The sequence below is a fragment of the Bos javanicus genome, chromosome 12 (assembly GCF_032452875.1).
Source record: "Bos javanicus breed banteng chromosome 12, ARS-OSU_banteng_1.0, whole genome shotgun sequence".
Classification (NCBI taxonomy): domain Eukaryota; kingdom Metazoa; phylum Chordata; class Mammalia; order Artiodactyla; family Bovidae; genus Bos; species Bos javanicus.
In genome coordinates, this window is record NC_083879.1 from 60,726,749 (window position 1) to 60,748,147 (window position 21,399).

Below are 21,399 nucleotides of genomic sequence, written 5' to 3' on the forward strand. Positions count from 1 at the left end.
AGTTTCTGAATAGATTTCTCTCTGGATTTTTTTCTTCTGAAGTTTGTTCTTTGAAGAAATGTCTCTTAGTTCCTAGAGAAGACTTGCATCTCAAAGACACAAAGAAAGAATGGAAGTTCCTCTGAGAAGGACTTTTGTTTCTGGAGCACAGATTTTTTACAGTACATTCAAGGGGAGGGTTTAGGATTGAGAAAAAAATAGGCAGGTTTTTTCTGTTCTACCAGTCTCACTTTTTCAGAAAAGTTACACAAGTTGTCTGCAGTTTGTAGGACAGATGTTTTTTAACTCCTCAAAGAATTGGGTTGCAACCCAAATTGCATTTTCTTCAATTTGCTTCTTTACATCGGAGAGAAGTCCTTCAACTAAGATAGAAATCAGATAATGCCTACATTCTAGATTAAGAGTTGCTTGCCATTGGAATGTTTCCCTCTGGGTTAATAGTTTCATTTTTTCTTAGAGAAGAAGGCCTAAAGAAAAAAATCAGGTTTTAGTATCAGCTTCTGATTTGGCCAGCTTTAGCTGGGACAGTCAAGAAATATTGCTGGCAGAATTGAATGACCCAGTAAATGAGAGAGATGTCCTTAAAGAGGGTGCAAAAGATACTACCTTTTTAAGATGTACAGCCACTTCCAAAGAGGCAAAAAGACTTAAACCTGAGAACTGACAGGAGTCCAGGGGACCCACACTGCAAATAAAGCAAAATTCACATTCCTGTCAGGCCATACCTAATTACAGTTGGTGCCAAACCCACATTTCTTTCCTTGTCATGTCTTTGGATCCCCAACCAGAAGGTTGAGGTGCCTGCATTTGCAAGAACTGACAGTCTGAGTGCCCCAGGTTAGCAGAAAGCCAAGCCACCTTTTCAGGACAGAAAATGAAACAAACAAGAAATATTTTTAGCCTTCCCTGGAATGGAATATTTATCCCTGGGAGAGAGAAGAATCAATAACCAATACCGGGCAATGTGAGATTTTATCTTCTTCTCTCAACTGGACACTCCAGAGATTCGAGAGAACTTGACTTTGGTAAAAATTCTCACTCTTTGCTGACATATGCTAGTTTTCTTAAGATCCCATCTTAGGATCACCAAAGTGAGCCGGGTTTAAAGTAAAGAATGTAGCCCCAGTAACTAAAAGAATATGGCATGGTTTTTCATCAGTGTTAATTTTAGCTTCTCCTTAATTATTTAAAGGAACAACTGGTAGCAGAGTTCTGTTAACCCTGGGAGACATTCATATGGGGCTTCCTTCAAGGCTAGATTGGGAGCGTTCGAGTTGGTATTTGACCAAAGTTTCAAGGACAGTCTTTCTTTTCCCCCAGTGTCCTAGTTGATTGAAAATAAGACACAATTTTTTTTCTGTCAGTGCTTCGATGGTGGACCCCTGTGAGGGTGAAGTAGGGGGAGGCGCAGGTGTTTTGTTTCCAGCTTTGCAGCTGCTGCTGTTGTGAAACTTCTGTTTCCAGTTTGCAATTTCTTCAGAGAGGAAAGGGAGTTCATATAGAAGGTTTGTAGACAGAATATAGAAGGATAGAGGAGAGTAGTGGGATTCGTGTTAGTATTATAGTCTCTTATTTTCAGTATCTATTGTGTCTTTAACTTTGCACTAATCTTTTATTATGAATCTTTCAGTTAAGCCGTTTTGGAAATTTGAAGTCTTTTGGAGGCTTCTGAATGTCCATGAAAATAAGTATCCCATTCAGTTTGATTTGAGGAGCCTTGCTTGCAAGTGCACTTCTTAAATGATTGGTCTTGTCTGATTGGAACATTCCCATCATACCCATTGTAATATGTGTAGATCAGAAGTTAGTATGGAGAATGAAGGGTATGGGTACTTGGTGGTGTTTATTCCATTACTTCAATCCCTTGTAGTTACAGTTTTACATAAAGGAAATTTCAAGTTTTCTAATTATATATGTTGAAGTATGTCTCTTGAAGAATTCTTTGAGTTTTGTCTTTGGTAGACAAAAATGTATGCCTGTGTCAGCATGAAATAAATACATATCCCAAGACTGGAAAGAAGATGTGATAAAAATGAAAAGTCTTTATGATGCACTGAATACTTTCAACCTGATGAGTCCTTTAAGTATGCTTTGCTGCTGCTGCTGCTGCTAAGTCACCTCAGTCGTGTCCGACTCTGTGTGACCCTATAGACGGCAGCCCACCAGGCTGCCCCGTCCCTGGGATTCTCCAGGCAAGAACACTGGAGTGGGTGCTTTGGGGAATGCTAAATTTGTGATTATGTGCATGGAGGAATTATGGGCAAAATCAGAAGATGCTGTTTTCAAGGAAATTTCCATAAGATAAAGTTTTGGGTGGAAAGTTTACAAGTCTTACTGTTGTTTTTGCTTGTTTGTTAAAATGTGACAAAGTGTGCACCAGAAGAGAAAGGTACTCATTTCTAAATACAATACAGAGCTCCTCTGGAGCTCAGATAGCAAAGGCACACTCAACATGAGAAGAGCACCCCCCTGATTATGACGAGGTTACCTCAAAGTAATGGAGAAGGCAATAAAAATGTGAAGCTACAAAAAGGAGAAGTACATGTAAGACTGACATGATCAGATTGGCTTGTGGGCGTCAGATGTTGATGCTGAGAGATGCTATAGAAACCAGTAGAAACATGCTGGGGGATATTACAGTGGTCTGAGATTGAAAAGGAAAATTGACTTGTTTTAATCTGCAGGTTAGTAAAATTGAGGAATATTTAAGTAGTAGTATGTACCTTTGGAGTTTAGGTATGTTTAATCATGGCTCTTGTTTTCGGATATTTGATATATTACTAAAAAGCCCCCAGTTAAATTATTTACTGCAACCATCTAATTATTGGTATTGCATTTTATCTAATCGGAATGAGTTTCCTATAAGGGCATTCTCATTAGAGGTGATGTATATGTATACAGACTGCCTTATTTTAAAGTGAACAAAATATGAAAAAAATGTAGTTTCTTAACATGATAAATTTAATTCATATGGAAATTGATTTGTATGGAATTATTCCAAATGAAATTTAAAAGGTTTTGTTCTATTAATTATTATTGATTATTATTATCTTATTTATACTTATAGAGCTATAATTTTATAATGCCATTCATAATACTAGTCTTAGCATATCATTTTGCATAACAAGTGGTAGGTCTGTTGAGGCACTAAATACACAGGAATTTTTTTTCTTTAAATATTTCTTAAATATTTCAGTAAGATGTATTATCCGTTATTATTATTGTATTAATAACATCAAATTCATAAATATATCAGGTAACAAATGCTATTGAATTAAATTATTTGAATATTAATAATTTTTTAAACAAACTATAATATTGCAAGTACTGCCATCTGCTGTAAAAGAGCTATCATAGCCATGAGATAACAGTGTGGTAATGGTTCTATACTTAATTGAAGAGAATACTGTACAAGAATTCCAAGTTACCCCAAAACTTATATAAATTTAGAAAATAAATCATTGAGATAGAATATTTTTTTAAATGCTTCAATATTTAATTTGTAAAATATATCAATTCACCAATAGCTTTTGACTATAAAAACAGTCTGTCACTTCCTAACAACTTTCAATATATTGCACTGTATCTTCTGAAGAATTAGAGCAGTCAGTTTTTCTACATTATCAGATCAAGAAATGGATGTCTATGTCTGATATAACCAGTTTTGCTTGCTTCACAGGTAATTACAAGTATAATTTTGAAGATTGGTTACTGGTAGAAAAATCTTATTTATCTGAATTACACAGGTCTCCAGATGTATGTATTTTTAAATTTGGAGGAAAAAAAAAGAAAAAAAATAAATTTGGAGAAAAGAGTACATCTAGGAGAAAAGAAATTGAGAGGTTGAAAACAAGGAGAAAGACTAGAGATATAGGCAACATTTCAATGTAAAGTTAACTATACTTTAGATTTATTTTAATAGAATATAAAAACAGATAAGAGATACTGACACAGAGAGACATTGCTTTAGACAGTGGTGGGAAATTTAAGTAGAGGGACAACAAAAATTATTAAATCCATAATTTATCACAGCTTTAAACATATTACATTTGCTCATCTTGAATGTTTGAGTTTTGTTAGCATTAACAAAAGATGATTGTAATGAGGAAAAATAAAACATGTTAAAGAAAATTCATAGTTGTTATGCATATCTAAAGTTACACGGACAAAAATTAGAGAAGAAAACATACTGTGAGATTAGAAAAATATGAACATTTTTCAGCCCTCTTCTGGGTAAATACTATCAAAAAGTACAGGAGTAAGCACAGAGTTAGTGCATATATGGGTGGAGAACCACCTATTGAAGAAACCTGACCACTGACGTGAGTGAGGGGGATTTGCGTGTCAACTGTCAGTTGCATGTCTCTTTAGAAAGTGTGAACAAGTATTTAGGAGATTATGGGGACAGACTATCTAAAAGTGTCAGACTGTTAAGAAAGTGCCGACCTGGAAATCAGACTGACTTGGATATGCCTCTTGATTCTTCAAAAATTTATTTAAACATCAGGAAAATCCCTTCCTTTAACCTTAGTACACTCCTGAGGTGTCTCAGTGGTAAATAATCCACCTGCCAATGCAAATCTAGCAGTCATGTTAGATTGCCCCCTGGAGGATAATTTATGGTTGAGATTTGCCCAAGACAAATCATTCCCAGTAAGGAAGTCTCCAGCAAGTGGAGAAAAAAAAAGTTACAGACACTGGAATCAATTTTAAGGTAACTAGTCCTCTACAGATAGATACAAGGTAGTATCATGCAATGGTTAACAGAGGAACTAGAATGCCAGCAAAACTATGTAACCTTGAAATTCCATTCACTCTGCTAATTGCCTTATCTATAAATTGGGATAATAAAATACCTATTTTTTGATTTTTTATGAATGTTTGATTAAATTTAAGTTTATTCACTGTAGGTCATAGTATAGAGCTTGATGTTTGATAATACTAGATATTTAACTATTTTTATTTTCTCATAGCACAATAGAGTTATTAAAAAAAATGATGGGGCTAGATATCATTTACCTGCCTACCTTCCCATTTTGAAAAAAAAATTGAATTTAGCACTTTTTTTTTACCAGTGGTACAGCCCTGAAATATACTAAAGAGTAAGTTTCCAGTCATTTGTTTTTGCCATAGCGAATGCCTAGCTCAATGAAAGACTATGTGTTACAATTAGAATCAGGTTTATAATTCCATGTTCATGTTTAGATGTTAAGTTTGACATATCTTGTATGTGGTATGCTCAGACTTCTTGTTCTCTATTACACTTGCATTTCACTGAACAAAATATTTCTCATGATTATCATTGATAAAAACAAAAATTAAACTCACATATTTTTATTTAGGATATCTACTTCTGTCCATGTTTTAAAAGAGTTGTTCAGGGGGAAGGAGCCAAGATGGCGGAGGAGTAGGACGGGGAGAACACTTTCTCTCCCACAAATTCATCAAAAGAGCATTTAAACGTCGAGTAAATTCCACAAAACAACTTCTGAATGCCGGCAGAGGACATCAGACACCCAGAAAAGCAACCCAACTCTTTGAAAGGAGGTAGGAAAAAATATTAAAAACAAAAAAAAAGAGACAAAAGAGGGAGGGACGGAGTTCCGTCCCGGGAAGGGAATCTTAAAAAGAGAGAAGTTTCCAAACATCAGGAAACCTTCTCACTGCCGAATCTGTGCCGAGCTTTGGAAGCACAGAGGGCAACATAACAGGGAGAAAAAATAAATAAACAATTTAAAACTCGCAGATTGCGAGCCCTACGGTAACTCCCCCAGCAGAGAAGCAGCGCAGACGCCTGCATCCGCCATTACCAAACCGGGGCTGGGCAGGGAGGCGCGGCGTGGGCTGCATCGCTGAGAGTAAGAATCTGGCCTGAATACCCTGAGCGCTATCTGAGCGAAATAATTTGGGCTAGCAAACCAGACTGTGGGATACCTACCACGCGAAAAGCCAGCCCTAACCTAAGACCGCCAGGCCCGTGCACGGAACAAAGGACTGAACAGAGATAGCCGGCTGCAGATCTTTCCCCTCCGGTGACAGGCAGCCAGAGCCGGAAGGGGGCAATCGCAGCCCCAGAGAGACATTATCTATAAAATTGTAAGCAGGCTTCTTTGCTAACTAAAACTTCTTGGGGGTCTGGACGGTCAACATCTGCCTGAGAAGGTGCGCCGGTTTTACATCCAGATAACCGAGTGGCGGGGAGGCGATAAGTCGCAGCATTGGCGCTCGCCTGGGAAGAGCAAATTGGCGCTCGGACCTGGGAAGAGCACAAAACGCAGGCCCACCTGAGTCTGCTGCTCTGAGGACTACCCGAGTGCCTGAACCTGAGCGGCTTGGACCTGGGAGGTGCATGCAGCCCAGGGCCAGCCTCGGATTGTTCCCGGCGGAACAACCTAGAGTCCGAGCAGTGTGGACAGGGAGGCTACACGCGCCGTGAGCGGGGGCAGACCCAGGGTGGCTGAGGCACTGCGAGCCCACGCCAGTGTTATTTGTTTGCAGCATCCCTCCCTCCCTCCCCACAGCGCGACTGAACAAGTAAGCCTAAAAAAAAAAAAAAAAAAAAGTGTCCTCCACCGTGCCCTTTGAGTCAGGGCGGAAACCAGATAATGAAGAGACTAGCAAACAGAAGAAGATATAACAGAGGGAAACGCCTTGGAAGCTACAGGCAATAGACCAAAACCCTGTGGTTACTACAGACTACATAGGAAGGGGCCTATAGATCTTGAGAAATATAAATCTGACCAAGGAACTAGCCAAAAATGAACTGAACCCACAACACCCACAAAAAAAAACCCAAAAAAGTCCTAGATAGATTTTTATTATTTTTACGATCATTCTTTCTTTTTTTTTTTAATTAAAAAAAAAAAAATTTTTAAGTCCTCTATTGTTCCTTTAATTTTCACTTTTATAACCTATTACTTTGCAAAAAAAAAAAAAGACCCTATTTTTTTCTTTTTCAGCAAACTTCATATATATATATTTTATAATTTTTTGACCTTGTTTTTTTTGTTTGTTTGTTTTTGTTTTTTTCTTCTTTTCTTTAACATTGTATTTTTGAAATTCCAAACTCTACTCTAGATTTTTAATTTTCACTTTTTGGTATACGTTATCAATTTTGTACCTATAGTTTTTTTTTATATAATTTCTGTGACTTTTTTTTTTTTTCTTCTTCTTCTCTGTTTCTTTCTCTTCTTCTTTTATATAACATTGTATATCTGAAATTCCAAACTTTACTCTAGATTTTTAATTTATGCTTTTTGGTATTTGATATCAATTTTGTACCTGTATTTTCTTTATAATTTTTGTGACATTGTTCGTATTTGTTTGTTTGTTTTCTCTCTTTATTTTTCTTCTTCTTCTTCTTCTTTTTTTTTTTTAACATTGTATTTTTGAAATTCCAAACTCTACTCTAGATTTTTAATTTTTGCTTTCTGGTATTAGTTATCAATTTTGTACCTGTACTTTCTTTATAATTTTCACGACCTTGTTTGTTTTTGTTTGTTCGTTTTTTCTCTCTTTCTTTTCCTTCTTCTTTTCTTTAACATCGTATTTTTGAAATTCCAAACTCTACTCTAGATTTTTAATTTTCGCTTTCTGGTATTAGTTATCAATTTTGTACCTGTACTTTCTTTATAATTTTCGCGACCTTGTTTGTTTTTGTTTGTTCGTTCTTTCTCTCTTTCTTTTCCTTCTTCTTTTCTTTAACATCGTATTTTTGAAATTCCAAACTCTACTCTAGATTTTTAATTTTTGCTTTTATGTATTTGTTACCAATTTTGTACCTTTAAGGACCCAATCTTCAGGACCCATTTTTCACTAGGGAGTGAGATTACTGGCTTGACTGCTCTCTCTCGCTTTGGACCCTCCTTTTTCTCCACCAGGTTGCCTGTGTCTCCTCCCTAACCCCTCTCTACTCTACCCAACTCTGTGAATTTCTGTGTGTTCCAGACGGTGGAGAACACTTAGGGAACTGATTACTGGCTGGATCTGTCTCCCTCCTTTTCATTCCCCCCTTTTATCCTTCTGGCCACCTCTGTTACCTTCCTCCTTCTTCTCTTCTCTGTATAACCCCGTGAACATCTCTGAGTGGTCCAGTTGTGGAGTGCACATAAGGAAGTGACTACTGGCTAGCCCACTCTCTCCACTATTGATTCACCTCATCTCATTTGGGTCACCTCTAACTCCCTCCTCTCTCTTCTCTTCTCCATGTAACCCTGTGAACCTCTCTGAGTGACCCTCACTGTAGAGAAACTTATCATCTTTAATGTAGATGTTTTATCAATGGTGCTGTATAGAAGGAGAAGTTTTGAAACTACTGTAAAAATAAGACCGATAATCGGAAGCAGGAGACTTAAGTCCAAACCCTGACTCCAGGGAACTCCTGACTCCAAGGAACACTCATTCACAGGAGCTCATCAAATGCCTCCATACCGACACTGAAACCAAGCACCACACAAGGGCCAATAAGTTCCAGGGCAAGACATACCAAGCAAATTCTCCAGCAACAAAGGAACACAGCCCTGAGCTTCAAGATACAGGCTGCCCAAAGTCACCCCAAAACTATAGACATCTCATAACTCATTACTGGACATTTCATTGCACTCCAGAGAGAAGAAATACAGCTCCACCCACCAGAACACCGACACAAGCTTCCCTAACCAGGAAACCTTGACAAGCCACCTGTACAAACCCACACACAGTGAGGAAACGCCATAATAAAGAGAACTCCACAAACTGCCAGAATACAGAAAGGACACCCCAAACTCAGCAATTTAAACAAGATGAAGAGACAGAGGAATACTCAGCAGATAAAGGAACAGGATAAATGCCCACCAAACCAAACAAAAGAGGAAGAGATAGGGAATCTACCTGATAAAGAATTCCGAATAATGATAGTGAAATTGATCCAAAATCTTGAAACTAAAATGGAATCACAGATAAATAGCCTGGAGACAAGGATTGAGAAGATGCAAGAAAGGTTTAACAAGGACCTAGAAGAAATAAAAAAGTCAATATATAATGAATAATGCAATAAGTGAAATTAAAAACACTCTGGAGGCAACAAATACTAGAATAACAGAGGCAGAAGACAGGATTAGTGAATTAGAAGATAGAATGGTAGAAATAAATGAATCAGAGAGGATAAAAGAAAAACGAATTAAAAGAAATGACGACAATCTCAGAGACCTCCAGGACAATATTAAACGCTACAACATTCGAATCATAGGGGTTCCAGAAGAAGAAGACCAAAAGAAAGACCATGAGAAAATACTTGAGGAGATAATAGTGGAAAACTTCCCTAAAATGGGGAAGGAAATAATCACCCAAGTCCAAGAAACCCAGAGAGTCCCAAACAGGATAAACCCAAGGAGAAACACCCCAAGACACATATTAATCAAATTAACAAAGATCAAACACAAAGAACAAATATTAAAAGCAGCAAGGGAAAAACAACAAATAACACACAAGGGAATTCCCATAAGGATAACAGCTGATCTTTCAATAGAAACTCTTCAAGCCAGGAGGGAATGGCAAGACATACTTAAAATGATGAAAGAAAATAACCTACAGCCCAGATTATTGTACCCAGCAAGGATCTCATTCAAGTATGAAGGAGAAATCAAAAGCTTTTCAGACAAGCAAAAGCTGAGAGAATTCTGCACCACCAAACCAGCTCTCCAAAAAATACTAAAGGATACTCTCTAGACAGGAAACACAAAAAGGGTGTATAAACTCGAACCCAAAACAATAAAGTAAATGGCAACGGGAACATACTTATCAGTAATTACCTTAAATGTAAATGGGTTGAATGCCCCAACCAAAAGACAAAGACTGGCTGAATGGATACAAAAACAAGACCCCTACATATGTTGTCTACAAGAGACCCACCTCAAAACAGGGGACACATACAGACTGAAAGTGAAGGGCTGGAAAAAGATTTTCCATGCAAATAGGGACCAAAAGAAAGCAGGAGTAGCAATACTCATATCAGATAAAATAGACTTTAAAACAAAGGCTGTGAAAAGAGACAAAGAAGGTCACTACATAATGATCAAAGGATCAATCCAAGAAAAAGATATAACAATTATAAATATATATGCACCCAACACGGGAGCACCACAGTACGTAAGACAAATGCTAACAAGTATGAAAGGAGAAATTAACAATAACACAATAATAGTGGGAGACTTTAATACCCCACTTACATCTATGGATAGATCAACTAAACAGAAAATTAACAAGGAAACACAAACTTTAAACGATACAATAGACCAGTTAGACCTAATTGATATCTATAGGTCATTTCATCCCAAAACAATGAATTTCACCTTTTTCTCAAGCGCACATGGAACCTTCTCCAGGATAGATCACATCCTGGGCCATAAAGCTAGCCTTGGTAAATTCAAAAAGATAGAAATCATTCCAAGCATTTTTTCTGACCACAATGCAGTAAGATTAGATCTCAATTACAGGAGAAAAACTATTAAAAATTCCAACATATGGAAGCTGAACAACACGCTGCTGAATAACCAACAAATCACAGAAGAAATCAAAAAAGAAATCAAAATTTGCATAGAAACGAATGAAAATGAAAACACAACAACCCAAAACCTGTGGGACACGGTAAAAGCAGTCCTAAGGGGAAAGTTCATAGCAATACAGGCACACCTCAAGAAACAAGAAAAAAGTCAAATAAATAACCTAACTCTACACCTAAAGCAACTAGAAAAGGAAGAAATGAAGAACCCCAGGGTTAGTAGAAGGAAAGAAATCTTAAAAATTAGAGCAGAAATAAATGCAAAAGAAACAAAAGAGACCATAGCAAAAATCAACAAAACCAAAAGCTGGTTCTTTGAAAGGATAAATAAAATTGACAAACCATTAGCCAGACTCATCAAGAAACAAAGGGAGAAAAATCAAATCAACAAAATTAGAAACGAAAATGGAGAGATCACAACAGACAACACAGAAATACAAAGGATCATAAGAGACTACTATCAACAATTATATGCCAATAAAATGGACAACGTGGAAGAAATGGACAAATTCTTAGAAAAGTACAACTTTCCAAAACTGAACCAGGAAGAAATAGAAAATCTTAACAGACCCATCACAAGCATGGAAATTGAAACTGTAATCAAAAATCTTCCAGCAAACAAAAGCCCCGGTCCAGACGGCTTCACAGGTGAATTCTACCAAAAATTTAGGGAAGAGCTAACACCTATCCTGCTCAAACTCTTCCAGAAAATTGCAGAGGAAGGTAAACTTCCAAACTCATTCTATGAGGCCACCATCACCCTAATACCAAAACCTGACAAAGATCCCACAAAAAAAGAAAACTACAGGCCAATATCACTGATGAACATAGATGCAAAAATCCTTAACAAAATTCTAGCAATCAGAATCCAACAACACATTAAAAAGATCATACACCATGATCAAGTGGGCTTTATCCCAGGGATGCAAGGATTCTTCAATATCCGCAAATCAATCAATGTAATACACCACATTAACAAATTGAAAAATAAAAACCATATGATTATCTCAATAGATGCAGAGAAAGCCTTTGACAAAATTCAACATCCATTTATGATAAAAACTCTCCAGAAAGCAGGAATAGAAGGAACATACCTCAACATAATAAAAGCTATATATGACAAACCCACTGCAAACATTATCCTCAATGGTGAAAAATTGAAAGCATTTCCTCTAAAGTCAGGAACAAGACAAGGGTGCCCACTTTCACCATTACTATTCAACATAGTTTTGGAAGTTTTGGCCACAGCAATCAGAGCAGAAAAAGAAATAAAAGGAATCCAAATTGCAAAAGAAGAAGTAAAACTCTCACTATTTGCAGATGACATGATCCTCTACATAGAAAACCCTAAAGAGTCCACCAGAAAATTACTAGAAATAATCAATGACTATAGTAAAGTTGCAGGATATAAAATCAACACACAGAAATCCCTTGCATTCCTATACACTAATAATGAGAAAACAGAAAGAGAAATTAAGGAAACAATTCCATTCACCATTGCAACAGAAAGAATAAAATACTTAGGAATATATCTACCTAAAGAAACTAAAGACCTATATATAGAAAACTATAAGACACTGGTGAAAGAAATCAAAGAGGACACTAATAGATGGAGAAATATACCATGTTCATGGATTGGAAGAATCAATATAGTGAAAATGAGTATACTACCCAAAGCAATTTATAGATTCAATGCAATCCCTATCAAGCTACCAACAGTATTCTTCACAGAGCTAGAACAAATAATTTCACAATTTGTATGGAAATACAAAAAACCTCAAATAGCCAAAGCGATCTTGAGAAAGAAGAATGGAACTGGAAGAATCAACCTACCTGACTTCAGGCTCTACTACAAAGCCACAGTTATCAAGACAGTATGGTACTGGCACAAAGACAGAAATATTGATCAATGGAATAAAATAGAAAGCCCAGAGATAAATCCACGCACATATGGACACCTTATCTTTGACAAAGGAGGCAAGAATATACAATGGATTAAAGACAATCTCTTTAACAAGTGGTGCTGGGAAATCTGGTCAACCACTTGTAAAAGAATGAAACTGGACCACTTTCTAACACCATACACAAAAATAAACTCAAAATGGATTAAAGATCTAAACGTAAGACCAGAAACTATAAAACTCCTAGAGGAGAACATAGGCAAAACACTCTCCGACATACATCACAGCAGGATCCTCTATGACCCACCTCCCAGAATATTGGAAATAAAAGCAAAAATAAACAAATGGGACCTAATTAACCTTAAAAGCTTCTGCACATCAAAGGAAACTATTAGCAAGGTGAAAAGACAGCCTTCAGAATGGGAGAAAGTAATAGCAAATGAAGCAACTGACAAACAACTAATCTCAAAAATATACAAGCAACTCCTACAGCTCAACTCCAGAAAAATAAACGACCCAATCAAAAAATGGGCCAAAGAACTAAATAGACATTTCTCCAAAGAAGACATACAGATGGCTAACAAACACATGAAAAGATGCTCAACATCACTCATTATCAGAGAAATGCAAATCAAAACCACTATGAGGTACCATTTCACACCAGTCAGAATGGCTGTGATCCAAAAGTCTACAAATAATAAATGCTGGAGAGGGTGTGGAGAAAAGGGAACCCTCTTACACTGTTGGTGGGAATGCAAACTAGTACAGCCACTATGGAGAACAGTGTGGAGATTCCTTAAAAAACTGGAAATAAAACTGCCTTATGATCCAGCAACCCCACTGCTGGGCATACACACTGAGGAAACCAGAAGGGAAAGAGACACGTGTACCCCAATGTTCATCGCAGCACTGTTTATAATAGCCAAGACATGGAAGCAACCTAGATGTCCATCAGCAGATGAATGGATAAGAAAGCCATGGTACATATACACAATGGAGTATTACTCAGCCATTAAAAAGAATACATTTGAATCAGTTCTAATGAGGTGGATGAAACTGGAGCCTATTATACAGAGTGAAGTAAGCCAGAAGGAAAAACATAAATACAGTATTCTAACGCATATATATGGAATTTAGAAAGATGGTAACAATAACCCGGTGTACGAGACAGCAAAAGAGACACTGATGTATAGAACAGTCTTATGGACTCTGTGGGAGAGGGAGAGGGTGGGAAGATTTGGGAGAATGGCAATGAAACATGTAAAATATCATGTAGGAAACGAGTTGCCAGTCCAGGTTCGATGCATGATGCTGGATGCTTGGGGCTGGTGCACTGGGACGGCCCAGAGGGATGGTATGGGGAGGGAGGAGGGAGGAGGGTTCGGGATGGGGAACACATGTATACCTGTGGCGGATTCATTTTGATATTTGGCAAAACTAATACAATTATGTAAAGTTTAAAAATAAAATAAAATTGGAAGAAAAAAAATAAAAAATAAATAAAAGAGTTGTTCAGTTGTTACGTTTTGTCCAACTGTTTCAACTTCAGGGACTACAGCACACCAGGTTTCCCTGTCTTTGACTATCTCCTGGAGTTGACTCAGACTTATGTATGTCCTGGAGAATCCCAGGGATGGGGGAGCCTGGTAGGCTGCCATCTATAGGGTCCCCCAGAGTCGGACATGACTGAAGCGACTTGGCAGTAGCAGCAGTATGTCCATTGAGTGTGGGATGCCATCTAACCATCTCATCCTCTGCCACCCCCTTCTCCTCTTGTCCTCAGTCTTTTCCAGCACCAAGGTCTTTTCCAGTGAGTCAGCTCTTTACATCAGGTGATCAAAGTATTGGAGCGTCAGCTTTAGCATCAGTCTTTTCAACGAGTATTCAAGGTTGTGTTCCTTTTGTATTGACTGATTTGATCTCCCTGCTGTCCAAGGTACTCTCGAGTGTCTTCTCCAGCACCACAGTTAGAAAGCGTCAGTTCTTCAGCGCTCAACTTTTTTTATGGTCCAGCTCTCATATCCATACATGACTACTGGAAAAACCATAGCTTTGACTATACAGACTTCTGTCAGCCAAGTGATGTCTCTGCTTTTTAATATGCTGTCTAGGTGTGTCATAGTTTTTCTTCCAAAGAGCAAGTGTCTTTTAATTTCATGGCTGCAGTCACCATCTGCACTGATTTTGGAGCCAAGCAAATAGTCCGTCACTGTTTCCATTTTTTCCCCGTCTGTTTGCCATGAAGTGGTGGGGCCAGATGCCATGATGTCAGTTTTTTGGATGTTGAGTTTTTTTTTTTTTAATTTTAATTTTTAACTTTACAATATTGTATTGGTTTTGTCGTATATCAACATGAATCCGCCACAGGTATAAGCCAGCATTTTCACTCATCTCTTTCACCTTCATCAAGAGATTCTTTAGTTCCTCCTCACTGTCTACCATTAGGGTCATGTCATCTACATATCTAAAGTTATTGATATTTCTCCCAGCAATCTTGATTCCAGCTTGTGATTCATCCAGCCTGGTATTTTGCATGGTGTCCTCCACATATAAGTTAAATAAGCAGATTTAGGGAACATTCCTAAACATTAGAATTCTGACTAACCCACTTTAAGTCCTGTAAATTCAAATAATGCAAATATTAGTCTTCAACAGAGTGAGATCCTTGTGAAGCACCTCTGTGGCTCTCAGAACTGTATTTCACACGCAACATCTTTCTCTGCACTGACTACTAAGCACCAGTGCTGAATATTTTCTTGGCTTGGTTATGATTCATACCCTTTCCTAACAATAGCATCTATCGAGGTCTTAGCTAGAGATATTTTTATTTTCTCTGAACTGGGATTTTCCAAAGCTTGAAAGTTTGGGATCTTCATTTGAATAGCAAGTATAAGAAGACTGCATTACAGATAATGAGGACTGTATCTAGGGGCCAGAAGGAGAAGGCTAAATTGATGCAGAAGCTTCCACAGTTCTGGTAAGAGCTACTAGAGGCTGAGTGAGCAGAGGAGGATCATCAGTCTTAAGACACAACAAAAGATCCTGAATATTTATCCAACTGCTAAGACTGAGAATTCATTCATATATTACAATGTTTTATGCACCTTATTCAACTAGGGAGACCAAAAAGGAGTCAGGAGGGAGATTAAATGAGTTACAGAAGATGTTCAGTGTATTTGTGATCCCTATACATCTGTGACACTTCTCTCTCTTAGTTTTTGTTTTAATTATGTCGTGGTTTCTCAGTTCACTGCATTAGCCCTTTAATAAGGAAATTTTTCAGGATTTTGTGTTCAGATATTTTGTAAAGTGAAGGGGGAAATTTATTTCTCTCATTAATGAAATTTTTTTAAAAAAGCACTTATACACATCTAGTATATTATTTTCAGTCCTTCTTCTTGATATAATTATGGCACATAATTTCTTCATGTATGTAATTTAAAAGGGAAAGATGTTTGGGTACTAGAAAGTGTAACATTAATTTCTAGCTTATACGAAGCACAAAATAGCAATAGTTGCTCTCCTGAATGCAGTCACAATTCATTGACTCTCTATTATGAGATTTGATCTTAAGGAGATTAGTCTGGTGGACTTCAATCATGGTAAATTCTATAGCATGATTTTGTTACTAAGCACACCATCTAGAATATACATTAAAAGGACTGATATTCATCTACAGCTGGTATTTGTCAAGAGAAATGTGATATAAAAATTGCTTCCATCTTTATGAGGCACCAGTGGTTTTAAAATACTGCTTTTGGGAAGATATCAGTATGCTGTTTAGTGTACAGATGACTCTAATATAAAAAGGAAAGCAGTCTTTACTGTTTTGACTTTGCTCAGCACTGAATTAATCAGATGATTTTCTAATGATTAACATTTGTTTAAATGTAAGATGATTTACATCTGTCTAAATTTTAAAATGCATTAGTTATTATTTAAAATTATGGATTAAATAAAGTAATATTTTCCAAATACATACAGATTGGTTACAAAATTATCAAGCAAAATGATCTATCTCTCTAATTAAAATTTTGAAGCAAATGAATTCAGTTCTCTTAAGTGTTACACTCACTGTCAAAAACTAGTGAAACCAAATATCTACACACCATAGGTGTAAAACTAACACACACACACACACACACACACACGTAAAGCAAAAGTGGTTATACAATGACTTAATTGTTTTTATTTTTCTCATTTTTACACCTTCATAAGCTGCAGTTTTTATGTTTTTAGTCTTTCAGTAATTCCACAGAATTTAAGTTTCTTAACACTATAAATCTTATGGTATTGAAAGGGAAGGAAAAATCTCATAAACCAGGTGAAGTTGCAAATTCTGTCTCTGTGAACAATTTATTCCTGATTATTATGAATGGTTTTCCATTTTAAGGATAAAGTTATGTCAATAGAAATACACAGCTCTCATAGAGATTTCATTTTATGTAATATAAACTTTCTTCTGAGATTGTCTAAGTTCATTCATTTCACCAGTACTATTTCTTTGAGGGCTTCCCTGGTGGCTCAGTGGGAAAGAGTCTGCCTGCCACTGCAGGAGATGCTGGGGATGCAGGTTCCATCCTTGGGTCGGTAAGATCCCCTGGAGAACGAAATGGCAACCATTCTCATTTTCTTGTCTTGGAAATCCAATGGACAGAGGAGCCTGGTGGGCTGTATAGTCCATGGGGTCAGAAGAGTTGGACACAACTTCGTGCATAAACAACAAGAACATTTCTTTGAAAACTACTACACCATATCGCTGTGGTCAGTTCCCTGGAGGATCATGGTGGAACCCAGGCTGTGTGTCATGTGTAGACACATGTGAATTGTTCATCACATTTAAAATGATTTAGGAGGCACATATGCAATTCTTTTTTTCTAAGTAGGCAAATATGAAAACTGAATCATAGTTAAATAAAGCTGGAAAAAATAGGCATTGTATTGGGAAATGGAGGAAATGATATGTATAAATAAAACCCTACACAAATTCCAAGAGTGTTTACCACATACTAAATTATCTAAAGTGCTCAGAGGAAACACTGCATTCACAGATTTAAGATATCAATGGGGAAACCTGTAAATCTAAAGAGAAAGTATAACGTGTTTAAATACATATAAGCAAAAACATGGAATTTCCAGTATGTTTGTAATAGTTAATTTGAAGAGAAAATGCCTGAACTAAAATTAGTAAAATAATTGTGTATTATTTGTTAAAAGAGCAAAACTTTATTAAAAGACAGAAGATCATGTCTGGACTAATTTGAAGCATATTACATCTCAGAAACTAACATTGAGAATTGTGAGTTCTGTTAAAAATTAGTACATAGTTCCCATAGAGACCTGGGTTTGGTCCCTGGGTCGGGAAGATCCCCTGGAGAAGGAAATGGCAACCCACTCCAGTATTCTTGCCTGGAGAATCCCATTGACGGAGGAGCCTGGTAGGCTGCAGTCCATGGGGTCACAAAGAATTGGACAGGAATGAGCGACTTCACTTTCTTCCTGATGTAAATATAAAGTAGTAGTTGAGTTGATAATTGTTTTACTGGGGGTGGAAATAGACTAAATAGCAAACAAATTTGCCCCCTGGGTGGGGGGGTGGGGAAGAACAGAAGAAGGTGGGGAACTAAGTCTTGTCTATAAAAAAAATATTCATGGTTTGAATACAAGACTGTCATGGGTTGAATACAAGACTGACAAGTAGATAAAAGATATAGAAGCATAAACCCAATAAAATAAACCAGGAATATTTGTGAATCCAGGAATAAAAGTAATTAATTGATTCTTTTATATTAGATTTTGCTCTTATATTTTAACTGTTATGTAAACTACATAAAGAAAACTAAATAGCGAAACTATTTTTATAATTTTTAAAATAAATGAAAGCTCAGAAAAATTAAATAACCTGAACAAATCAGCTTATAAATATTATCAAAATCTGAATCTAGAAAATCTGGCTTTGGAAATTGAGCCCATTACCATAATACTGTATCATCTTTAGTGTTTAATAAATATTGCATTTCTTACTACATGGAGAAATGACAGGATACGTAACAAATGGTTAGAAATAACACTCTTATCCATTTACCAAAATAGAAATCAAATAGACAAAAATTAAAACTCTAAGAAATAATAAGTGTTGTATTTCTGCCTCATATCATGTACTTGATAGCCTTTGGATGGGTTAAAAAGATAAATTTAATAATTTTATAATCTTTGAATCTTAAAATATATAAGGACTTTTCTAAATAAGACATACCATGTAAGAGCGTCAGTAACTTAGATCCCTGGCATACAGTACTTAATACTCATTTGTTGAACAAAAGTAAGATTGAATGAATGAAATAGATGAATAAAGTAGGGTAGTTGTTATATAACTTTATACATATTTTCTCAAGGGAAGATTTATTATCTTTTTCCTCCTAAGTAATCTTCTTTTATTCATGTCTTATCCTAAAAGAATGACAATAGTATTTAAACTGTTTTTAAGACTCTCTGCACATAATACTGGGGATCAGTGATAAATTTTAGGTATTACTTGGTCACAGGTTCAGACATTACATTTGTCTGTGCAAGGTACAACAGGTGGTATCTCAACTAATCAAGTGAGTCTGTCAGAAGAGTATTCTGTATATCCAGTTATGACTAGGAAAAATGAGAGATGGAAAAGTTAATTTTCTTTTAGAATGATTCTATGGATAAGGGAGGCCCTGTGACACCCCCTCCCCAACCAGTCATACACGGAACTTATATGCAGGGGCATCCATTTAGGATATAGCTTTGATGGCAGTTAAAATTTAAACTTCTATAAGGAAAATTGGAGTTTGAGTTGGTATCATCTGTTGGTATAATACTGTGTATAAAGACTCTCAGAGTAGACCTGAATAAGGGGAATCATATAAGGCACTGACTGGATTTGTTTAGAATACTCTGAAGATTAAGGACTTGCCTTTAAAGTTTATCTAAATCCTTAATCCATTCTAAGAAGATTCCACTGAATCTTTGTGGACCTTACTGTCCTATAGTTCTTGCTACTTCATGCATCGACAGACAGACAGACAGACAGACACACACACACACACAAATGAGTGCACTGCACAAGCCAAACAATGTTTTAGAATTCTTGACTTTTTTTTTAGTTCTTTGTAATCCCAAGTTTTCAGTCATAATGCAGTTTTTTTTTTAATTATAAGAAATCTTCTAAAATTTTTAAATTGTTATATATTCTTATATAACTACATATAGAAGTATCAGTGATGTGTGTGTATGTTTATGTAAGCTCATGCTTGTAATAATTGGTTAGAAAATATATGGGAGATTGTCTCATTCAAAAAGCAAATGAAATTATCAAAACATTATAAAGCAGGCGCACACACACTTTTCACACACTTCTCAAACTCTAGGATATAGATTGACTTGTTTTAATTTATCTTATGTTACCATTATATAAGAAAAATACTATACTGAATCCAGGAAAAATAAAACTAGGATCAGTAGAAGCAGTTTATTTAAAACAGACTTAAATTTAAGTAGTAACATAAGAATAGCTTGAAAACTTTCTGCAGAATATTTTGAAAAATTTTAAATGAGAGTCTTATTTGTTTTTGTTTTCCTAAAAGCCAGAGAAACTATCCTTTTCTGAAATACGTTTATGTGATTGCTTAATTAATATAGATAAAATGAAGATGAACTACTCATTAACATACAATTAATTTGATTTTATTTTTTTTGAAAGAAAAGTTAGTTACAATTCTGTAAGCTTTGCTATGTTTTTCTCCTTGTACTAGTTGTAAAAAGCCAGAAGTCACTTTATTATTCTGCAGTGCTTTTTAAATTAATTCCTCACCAGCAAGTTCTATAAACCACGCTCCTCAAGTATGTAATAAACCATCATGTGTTTAACTGCATCTAGATCACAAAAATGTACAACCATTTTCTCATTGCTGTTACTTCTAGATGAATTAGAGTGTTATCTTCAAGATTCCTTAACCAACATCATGTTAAACATTGTAAAACAAGTTCTTAATCTTTACTTCACATCTTTTCTTCATGTTTAGCTTTATGATCTCTAAAACAAAAAGCCTTTGAGGCATTCTTACTAGGCTGTTTATCCTCTTAGATAGGAAAAAAAAAAAAAACCTTGAAGAAAAAGAAGTTATTCATACCATTAAAAAGGTAGAGAGCAAAATTAAAATGTGAATAAAACTCAGTTTTACTTTATCCTGCATATTGCTTTTTATAACCTCCAGCAACTTAGAATAGCCATAATGCATAGTATATTTGCACAGATAAAAGTGATGGATATATTCCCCATTAAGATTCTTACCTCAAAGGACTGCTAAAACTTTTTATTTTGGGGCAGAATAATAAAAAAGTATTACGATCAAGTTTCAGAACCCTTTTTTATTTTTCCAGTCTCTTATTTTTCCTTTTAATTTTTGAACTTTCAGTAAAAGCAACCAGAAGGCTATGAGAAGTAGCATAATAGACAATGAAGGTTATATGTATTGGCTAAGCAACAAAATAGTTGCTCTCTTTTACTGGCTATTTATTTGCAAAATAGTAAATGGATTATTCCTTATCTATAAATCTAGAACTGAAAGCAAATATAGAATACAAAAATGGCTTTAACCCAATAGGTACCTAATAGTATCTATGACCTTCCATTTTAAACTTGATTTTCAGACAGACATGCTTCAGATGAAATATTGCAGTTCTCACTGTCTTTTAAAAAAACAATATTATCACTGTACTGGCAATTCCTTTTACACTGACACTAGAATTACTAATACTATTATAAGGCTGTCTGAAACTGCTCTCTTCTAAGTTGGTAATTTCCCTTTTTCGTTTAATATCTTTTACAGACTCTCTTCACTCTAGAGGTTAGCAGTTCATTTCCATTGAAATATTCATTGGAATAATAGTAGTATTTTCAGGACCTGAGATGCTGAAAGTAACATAAGA